The sequence below is a fragment of the Marmota marmota genome, unplaced genomic scaffold (genome assembly GCF_001458135.2).
Source record: "Marmota marmota marmota unplaced genomic scaffold, marMar, whole genome shotgun sequence".
NCBI lineage: Eukaryota > Metazoa > Chordata > Mammalia > Rodentia > Sciuridae > Marmota > Marmota marmota.
In genome coordinates, this window is record NW_025999869.1 from 801,193 (window position 1) to 807,732 (window position 6,540).

Below are 6,540 nucleotides of genomic sequence, written 5' to 3' on the forward strand. Positions count from 1 at the left end.
GGTCTCTTTGAACAGCATGGAAGAACTCATGCTAGAAGAGAAAAGCCTTGTATGTAGAAATGTGGGGAGACCTTCAGTTGTTTCAGATCCATTTAGACTGGAAGGAATTTTTTTTTTTTTTTGTACCAGGGATTAAACCAAGAGATGCTTAACCCCTGAGACACATTCCAGCCCTTTTTATTTTTAATTTTATTTGTTTTAAGTTTTGAGACATGGTCTCACTGAATTGCTTAGGTCCTCATTAAGTTGCTGAGTCTGGCTTTGCACTTATGATCCTCCTGACTCAGCCTGCTGAGCCTTTGGGATTACAGTTATGCACTGCCTTCAGGAAGTGACCCCTTCTTGAGAAAAGCACTGTAAGTGTGAAAAGGGTGTGGGCCTTCACTTCTCCTTTGTCTATTCAGAAGTAATGGAAATGTACCCTGGGGTGGACATGAGCATTGCATCAGCATAAAGATGTGAAACAACATGCTTTTGGGGGGTAAATCTCTCTTATTGTTAGATTCAATTTTCCTGTATTAAGTTTTTTTGCATCTGTAGTCAACTCTCACATATTATGACATAATCTTTTACATATGCAAGTATGTGTGTGTAAAATCTAGTATGTGGTATAATTTGTACCTAGAAGTATATATTATATAGAATAGTTTATAATATTTATAGTTAAACTTTGTTAACATTTATTTGCCACATTTTAATTCTTATTTATTTTCGATCTGTCTACTTCCCATAAGTACCATAATTTTCTTTAATATTGCACTTTTTTTTTTCCACTAAAGGCCTTAGCAAATAAATGATATTCTAAACCTCTGGTCTCATATTTATATAACTTTTTCAAGGCCCCTGGATAATTCTGTTTGTTTGTTTTTTTTTCTCCTCAAGTATCTTATGACTTTTTATAGGTTGTGAAAAAATAAAAATTTTGAGAGGTTCTAAATATAATTACCAGGGTCAGAGAATGGAGGGGGAAGAGAAAAGGAAAATTATCATCATCATCATCATCATATCTGGAGTGCTTAAGCACTGAGAACCATCTGTAGCCTTTTTATTTTGATACAGGATCTCCCCCCCACCAAATTTTAAGTAAATTGCATTTTTCTATACAGAGGATTATTCTTTTTTAAAAAAAATCTTCCATTGACATAATTATGTGAATTTTACCAGAACTATACCTAGAAGTGGTGACAAGTCATACATCACAGTTTTACAAACTATGGGTGAAAAGAGACAGCTTACAATTGTAAGAAAGAATTTTGGAAAGTGCAAATTCATGCTCAAAATTTTTAAAACTTTTTTTTTAAAATACTTGCATTCAAATTCAAATTCAATAGGCTCCTTGCATTCAAATTTCAAACTTTTTGGAAAAGTCAATGGATTACATAGAAGATAAAGTAATATGCCCCAGGATTAAACACCTTGCCCACATTTGTGAAAAGATCAAGACGATAATTCAGGTCTTATGCATTCAATGTTTCAATTTAGTATTTTTTCCCATCACTTAATCCATAAGAAACCCACTACAATTCCAATACACTCGAGGGATGAGAAGATATGACTTGATACTGATTACACAGCCAGGTTTTGTTTTCTTTTTATTTCATTTTAATAGAACTTTAATTCTCTACTAATGCATTCAGTCTCGTTTTTATAAAACCAGAAGATATATTTCAGCTTTTATAGATTCATCCCCAAATCATTCTTGCCACAATTGTTCCCTTTGTGTAGCTTGAGCAGAGCACTTGGTTGTATTTCTCTGACTACAAAGATTTTTGTTCCTCCAGTTCTGGGAACTAGCTTTTCAGATAGAAGCCACTTTGAGGGCTTGCTTTAAATCCTTTTTTGTAAACGTAGAGTATAAATAGATCTGACTCAGTAATGCTGAGATTTTTTCAGACTTCTTTTTTTCTCCAACAATTCTGGTGACTTAGAAGCAGTGAGGTGTGAGAGTCTCAAGTTGCAGACTCTCCAAAGACAAGTGGAGAAAGCAGTGGACACAGACCTGCCTAGAGCAGCTCTCAGACTCCACAAAGAAAAAACAGCAGCAATCAATGCAAGGAGATGAGGACTTATGCTCCATCTCATTCTTCAGGCCTCTCTGTCTCTTATCTGAATCTCTCAGTCCGTCATGATCCTGGATCCACTCAATGGCCTCACAGTAGAACTTGTCCGGGTCAAAGGCTGCAGGTGGAAGATGGTGAGGTAGAAGGTGGTCCTCCCTAGCTTGTCCAGTTGCACCTCCCCCAGGCTCTGCCTCTGGCCATATTCACTGCTGGAGTGCAGTATGAAGTGCCAGCTGAGGGAAATCCTCTACCAGCTTCTCACCACATTATGACAGAGCAGGTCACAGACAAATGGTTGTGCTGGACTGTATCTGTGGCCACCTCACAACTGAGCTCCAGCAGATCCTGCTCCACTCTGTGCAAGGTCTGGGCATGATGGTGGTCTGCAGGGAATCTAGGATCTCCAGCACAGCCAGGCAGCTCAATGCTGGGAGAAAGCACTTCATACCAACAGCACCAACAGTGAGAGGGCAATCAAAGGGGGCTTCCTTTGCTCCCAGCATCTATTCTCACATTTAAGTGTTTGTGCTGGTGTCTGTGTAGGTGTCTATGAATTCCCTCATTTGAATTCCCCAAAGGGGAAAACTTGAACAGCCAAATCAGCCAGGCTGGCATTTACAGTTTGGATTTTCTCCTCAAAAAGTTCCTCTCCATCCATGGTGGTTACGGGGCTGTCACCTGCTCCTCACCTATCCAGGACACACAAAGCAAGTGGGCATGAGGAAGCCCAGAGTAGTCTCACAATGCCATGTTTCACTTCCTCTGCACAGCTGCCTTGATACAGGATCTTGCTCAGTTCCTCCCAAGGACCTCACTAAGTTGCTGAGGCTAGCTTTGAACTTGTGGTCCTCATGCTATAGTCTCTTGAGCTCCTGGGATTACAGGCATAAGCTACCATGCCTGGCTCCTGGACGTTTCTTGAAACCTTGATGTAAATCAAAACGGGCTTTGTTTGTGTATAATTTCCAAGTGTTAATCGATTCAGAAGCAAGAATTTTGTTCTAATGTGTTTATGTATATTAATGTCCTTCAAGCTCTAATATTATAGAGTGATATTGATAATCATAAGAACATTAATTTATACCTTATATCCTAAAATTTACCAGTCCATTTTAACTAAACGGAAGTCTACTTGGAAAAAGTTTATTTTAGATAATTTCTGTTGAAAACAGGGGTGCAAGAACTATTTAAATATTTAAGGGAGCAAACTATTAATTTCTGTTAAGTCTCATGACATAATGAACTTTAATCACAGTCAGTATTATCAGGATTTTTTTCCAACAAATATTTTAATGTTCCCTTCTATGCACCAGGCACCAGCTACACACCTTAGCGGGGTCACAGAGGCTATGAAACATGGCATGGTGCTCAGGTGAGTGATTCTAGAGCACCAAGTGAACTTACAAAAGGAAATACCTGGGTGGGGTGAGATTTGCATTCACTCGCACGCACAAACGTATGTAGAGGATCAAGTCGCCCTTTTCTGTGCATACTCTCCCTCGTGCAGTTCTTTAATCCTCACTATGTAATGTGCTTATTGATTTCTTTGATTTTTCTCACAACTTTGCTGCTCACTATTCCTTCTCAAAAATCAATTGTTATAATAATAATAGCTAAAAAAAAATAAAAGTAGACTCCAGGTATCAAAAAGAAAATCAATTGTTATTTCATGACTTCACAATTTAGTCTTCTCTGTCTTTCTAAAGTTTCATTGCACATCGTATATGTTAGTTTAGCCTCTGCACTCCAGCCTTATTTACAAATTGGTGAAATGTCTCATTCCTTCAGATTTCACCCAGGAGTGCTGCACCACTGAGCTTCGTCATAGCCCTTTTAATTGTTATTTTTTGAGATGAGGTGAGGCTGGCCTCAAACTTGTGGTCACCTGCCTCAGCCTCCTGTGTCCTTGTGTGCCCTGCAGCTGGCCTCTTCCTTTTCATTGTTGCCTTATTGGTCTGTTGATGACTCTGGGATGACCACTCGTGCTTGTTCTAAGTCTCACTTGTTGTGTTGTACGTAGGCACGTTAGAGAGGAATAGAAAATGTTGGCATTTGTATATATTATTTGTAGAGGCATCTTCTCAAAATATATTTTGCCCTATACTTAATTGAGTTGCTTTCTATTTTTTTTTTCTTTTTTCTGGTGCCAGGGACCTAATCTGGCCTTGTGCATGCTAGACAGGTGCTCTAGCAATGAACTCTCTCCTAGCTCAGGCCAGGAGTTTGCTTCTGCTGTGTGTGTGTGGACCCCTGATAATACTGATAGCCACTTCAATAGATGCAGCTCTGCAGGTGTTCCCTTCCTTCTTAAAAGTCTTTTGCAACATTGAGTTTTAAACACATCCAAGGGTTTCTCCCCATGATTAATACTTAAGTGGAATGTGCCAGAAAACGAACACTTGATTTCTCTCTGTGTTTAAGGTACCTCAGTAACTCTGGAAAAATCATGTGATGATTTTTTTATACACAGTACAAAAGTCCAGATAAGGAGGATCCCAGTCTGAAGTGCTAATGTAGTCGTGCCCCCCCTCCAGATAAGAATCTTAAATAAGCTTCTCCAGATAAGCTCATCATAATTTTCTTTAAACAGAATGTCAGGAAAATTTTTTTGCAAACAACTCAAAGGGGGTTAGAATGCAGACTTGATATTACTTCTGCTTTTGTGGCAAACCTGGGAAAACCTCTTGACTAATCTTACAGATGGTACGCAAAGCACTTTCTGTGATCTAAAACAACAACAAAAAAATTACGTAGACTTCTACAAGCTTGGGATGCTGAGGCAGGAGGATTGTAATTTCAAAGTCAGTCTCCACAAAAGAGAAGCACTTAGCAACTCAGTGAGTCCTTATCTCTAAATAAAATACAAAAGAGGGCTGGGGATGTGACTTAGTGTTTGAGTGCCCCTGAATTCAATTCCCTGTACCCCCCCCCCCAGACAAAAATGCATGAATCCAAGTTTTAATAAACTGTATGATGGGTGGATGGGCCTGTCCATTATACCATTTTCTTTTTTGAATTCTAATGCATGGTTTGGCAGTCAAGAACTCTATAAAATGAACACATTCAATAAAAAGCAAGTACATGGATTTTTTAAACAATGATGTAGCAAGGCCATGAAGAGCAGTTTCCTGCTCTGGGAACCCTTAGTAATTGATGGTCATCACAAGTGGCCATGATTTCCTCATCATGAAGAGGTTGTGAAAGCCTCTGCAGTGCAGGAGTCTCTGAAGCTGTTAAGAGTACCTGTCTGTTCTGTTCAGAGCCTTTTGGTGGAAGAATCCCATATGGGCCTGCCTGATTTGTAGATGGCGTCATCGAGGAGATCATCTGAAGACGCACAAACACCTTGCCACCAGGTCCCCTGCAGCCTTAAACAAGGCTTGTTTTTGGCGTGGCAGACACATTACCCCAACTGGAGGAGGGGCAGAGCTGCCGCCCGGGCCTGCAAGGTAGGCAGACCTGCGACCTACTGGGAAAACAGGCCCAGCGGCCTGCGAGCGTGGTAGATACATCACCCCAATTGGAGGAAGGGCCCAGCTGCCGCCCACAAGGTAGGCAGACCGCGAGTCCCAGAGAAGGGGCCCAGCGGCCCGCCGGCCTAGATGAAAGATCACCCCAATTGGAGGAGAGGCACAGCCGCCGCCCGCGCCTGCAAGGTAGGCAAACCTGCAACCTGGAGAACAGGCCCAGCGGCCCGCCAGCGTGGTAGACAGATCACCCCTATTGGAGGAGGGGCCTAGCCGTTGCCCGCAAGGTAGGCAGACCACGCGACCTGGAGAAGGGGCCCAGAGGCCCGCCGGTGTGATAGATCACCCCAATTGGAGGAGGAGCACAGCCGCCGCCCGCCCCTGCAAGGGAGACTATTCAGCTATACAAGAGCAATATAAATGTATAGGGGGAAAATTCAATAACACAAGAGTTTCACCAAGCAGAAAGAAACACAAGCAGTATGAAAAGACAAGGAAAGAAAGGACCACAAGCAATGCAGGTCAACTTAACTTTAGAAGAGGTAATAGCTGCAGCAGATGGAATGTCAGATAAAGAATTCAGGATTTACATGCTTCAGATGATCTGGAGTCTCAAGGAAGACATTAGACAGCAAAATCAGACAATGAAAGATCACTTCGACAATGAATTACATAAACAAATCCAAGAAGCAAAAGATCAACTAAACAGGGAGATAGAGGTTATAAAAAACAAACAAACAGAAATCCTAGAAATGCAGGAAGCAATAAACCAACTTAAAAACTCAAATGAGAATACTACCAGCTGAGTAGAACACTTAGAAGATAGAACATCAGACAATGAAGACAAAGTATTTCAACTTGAAAAGAACATAGACAGCTCAGCGAGAATCTTAAGAAACCATGAGCAGAACATCCAAGAAATATGGGATAACATAAAGAGACCAAACTTAAGAGTCATTAGGATACAGGAAGGTATAGAGGTCCAAACCAAAGGAATGAGCAATCTGTTCAAC